We start from the raw sequence: 4028 nt of genomic DNA, 5'->3' as shown, positions 1-4028 counted from the left end.
AGACTCTGTCTCAAACACACACACACACACACACACACACACACACACACACACACACACACATATAATAGCTGGGTGGAGTGGCAAGGGCCTGTAGTTCCAGCTACCAGGGAGGCTAAGGTAGGAAGACTGCTTGAGCCCAAGATCATGCCATTGCCACCACACCTGGCCACAAAACACCTATTAAGAGGAAAAAAGACAAAGGCCGGTGTGGTGGCTGACGCCGTTGCACTCCAGCTGGGGCGACAGAGCGAGACTCCATCTCATGCCTCCCAAAGCCACAGGGTGTAGTGGCACATGCCTGTAATCCTGGCTACTCAGGAGGCTGAGGCAGGAGAATCACTTGAACCCAGGAGGCAGAGGTTGCAGTGAGTGGAGATTGTGCCATTGCACTCCAGCCTGGGCAACAAGAATGAAACTCCATCTCAAAAACAAAAAAATAAAAAAAGAGGAAAAAAGACAACCTACAGCCTGTGAGAAAATATTTGCAAGGCCCAGCGTGGTGACTCACCCCCGTAATCCCGGTACTTTGGGAGTCCAGGGCGGGTGGATCATTTGAGCCCAGGAATTTGAGACCAGCCTGGGCAACATGGTGAAACCTTGTCTTTACAAAAAATACAAAAATTAACTGGGTGTGATGGCACATGCCTTTAGTACCAGCTACTCGGTGGGGTGGGGGGGGTTGAGGTGGGAGGATTGCTTGAACCTTGGAGGTAGAGGCTGCAGTGAATGTGATTGCACCACTGCACTCCAACCTGGATGACAGAGTGAGACCCTGTCTCAGAAAAAAAAAAGAAAAGAAAGATTTGCAAATGACACATCCAACAAGATTCTAATATTTCAAATATATAAAGAACTCTCAAAACTCAAGGGTAAAAAAAGAAAATCCAATTAGAATGTGGGCAAAAGACATGAAGAGAGATTTCACTGAAGCAGATATACAGATGGCAAATCACATGAAAAGGTATTCAATGTCATTGGCCATTAGGGAAATACAAATCAAAACTACAGTGAGATATCACTACACACCTATCAAATGGCTAAAATAAATATAGTGACAACACAAATGATGGTGAAGATACAGAGAAACTGGATCACTTACACACTGCTGGTGGGAACGTGAAATGATATAGTCATTCTGAATATCAGTTTGGCAGTTTTTAGATATACTAAACACTCAGCTACCATACAACCCAGCTATTGCACTCCTGGGCACTTATCCCAGCAAAATGAAAAACTTATGCTCACACAAACACCTGTACACAAATATTTATAGCAAGCTTATTTATAATAATAAAAAACTGGAGACAGCTCAGATGTCCTTCAGCAGGTGAATGGTTAAACAAACTGTGGTGTATCTATATCATGGAATACTACTCATAAGTAAAAAGGAACAAACTATTCATACACATAACTGCCTGGATGAATCTCCAGAGAATTATGCTGATGGAAAAAGTACCCTCAGGCCGGGCACATGGTGGCTCACGCCTGTAATCTCAGCTCTTTGGGAGGCCGAAGTGGGAGGATTCCTTGAGCCCAGGAGTTCAATGCCAGCCTGGGAAATATAGCAAGATCCTGTCTCTATCAAAAATAAAACAATTAGCCAGGCATGGTGGCATGTGCCTGTTGTCCCAACCACTTAGGAGGCAGAGGTGGGAGGATCCCTTGAGGCCAGAAGTTGGAGGCTACGGTGAGCTATGATTGCACCACTGCACTCCAGCCCAGGCAACAACAGAACGAGACCCCATCTCTAAAAATAATAATAAAAATTAAAAATTAATAATAATAAAAAGTACAATCCCCAAAGATTACATACTGTATGGTTCCATTTATATAACATTCTCAAAATTACAAAATTATAGAAATGGAGAATACATTAGTGGTTGCTGGGGTTAAGGAAGTGGTGAGTACTGGAGGAAGACTGGGGTGATTATAAAAGGGCAACAGTGGCTGGGCGCAGTGGCTCATGCCTGTAATCCCAGCACTTTATGAGGCTGAGGCAGGCAGATCACCTGAGGTCAGGAGTTTGAGACCAGCCTGGCCAACATTGTGAAACCCCGTCTCTACTAAAATAGAAAAATTAGCCCGGCGTGGTGGCATGCGCCTGTAATCCCAGCTACTCTGGAGGCTAAGGCAGGAGAACTGCTTGAACTTGGGAGGCAGAGGTTGCAGTGAGCTGAGTTCACCCCATTGCACTCCAGCCTGGGCGACAAAGCAAGGCTCCATCTACAAAAAAAAAAAGGGCAACATTGATGGACATGTTCTGTATATTATCTATTGATGTCAATATCTTGGTTGTGATACTGCAACATAGTCTTGCAAGATGTTATTATTGGGGAGAACTAGGTAAAGGATACAAGGACTTATTTGTATTATTTCTCTGTTTTTTTGTTTTGTTTTTTTTGAGATAGAGTTTTGCTCTGTTACCCAGTTAGGGACATGATCATTCACTGCAGCCTTCGCCTCCTGGGTTCAAACAATTCTCCTGCTTCAGCCTCCCAAGTAGCTGGGATTACAGGCACCCACCAACATCCCCGGCTTGTGTTTTTATTTTTGGTAGACACGGGATTTCACCATGTTGGCCAGGCTGGTCTCGAACTCCTGACCTCAAGTGATCCCCCCCGCCTTGGCCTCCCAAAGTGCTGGGATTACAGGCATGAGCCACCGCACCCGGCCTATTTGTATTATTTCTTACAACTGAATGTTAATCTATAATCATCTCAATATAAAATGTTTAACTCGAAAAAAATGTATGGATTGGCTTCAGATTCCTTTTGTCTTTATATGTCTCAGATTCTTAGAATTGCAAGGCAGGATAAACACATTAATACTGTTGGTGAGAATATCAACTCTCCTATTTCCTGGTCCCTAAAGAGGCCATATTTTTGTAGAGCACGAATTTTTGCATTCAACAAAAATAACTCATTCACCAGTCGTGATGACGCATTCAGTGAGGACGCTGAGTCTCTGAGCATGCGGTACGTTTTGCCTTACATAGCTGATTCAGATGTCTAATCTTTGCTGGGGTGCTCCAGCAAAGGAAGCCTGAAATGCAAAAATTGCTGTGAGGCCCCTGTGGCTGAGGACCGAATTGGGAAAAAGTAATAATGGCCGATAACATTGGCAAGAAACCTTCTCTTCTATAGGCCCTATTGGTCCCTGTTATATATTCTGGTGAGAAGTGGGCAGAGGGACAATTAATGATATTCAGTCCTACTGGAGGGGAGTGGGTAGTAAAGCACCCGGACTGAGGATGATTTGCTTCCCTTTTATAGAATATTTTGGGGACTTCCGGGGAAAATTGAACTTACTATGACTAAGGGATAGGCATAGGAATGCATGGTCTGTTATTTTTGAAACGGTCTCGCTCTGTCGACCAGGCTGGAGTGCAGTGGGGTGATTTCAGCTCACTGCAACCTCTGCGTCCCAGGCTCAAGGGATCCTCCCATCTCAGCCTCCAGAGTAGCTGGGATTACAGGCGCGTGCCACCACGCCCGGCTGATTTCTGTATTTTTTGTAGAGATGAGATTTCGTCATGTTACCCAGACTGGTCTCGAACGCCTGGGCTCAAGCGATCCATCTGTCTCGGCCTCTCAAAGTGCTGGGATTACAGGGGAGAGCCACCGCGGCTGGCCTGATTATTTATTTTCAAAATTTAACATTTGTATGGTTTACCGTGCTTAGACTATCTTTGGAATTAGGGAGTAATTGTTTTGAGGGAAACAATTGTTTTGGGAGACAGAGAGACATGGTTGAGTGTCCTTGGTTTTATATTAAAGAATGACTACATTTAAAATGCAATATTAGCCGGTGGACAGACCGGCTAATATTATAGGAATAAGACTATCTCAAGAGGTTTTTGTTTTTCTTTTTTTCCCCCAAGTTTTTGCTTGAAGGCTTAAGTCCAGAGAACTGTCACCTTTCCATCTTTGCCATTGGGTCTACAGGTGTCACCGGCATGTGGGTTACACTTTTTTTTTTTTTTTTTTGACCGAGTCTTTGCTTGAAGGCTTAAGTCCAGAGAACTG

Source organism: Colobus angolensis, unplaced genomic scaffold, assembly GCF_000951035.1.
Source record: "Colobus angolensis palliatus isolate OR3802 unplaced genomic scaffold, Cang.pa_1.0 Scaffold24, whole genome shotgun sequence".
NCBI classification, from domain to species: Eukaryota; Metazoa; Chordata; class Mammalia; order Primates; family Cercopithecidae; genus Colobus; species Colobus angolensis.
Note: the sequence above shows the minus strand (reverse complement) of the source record.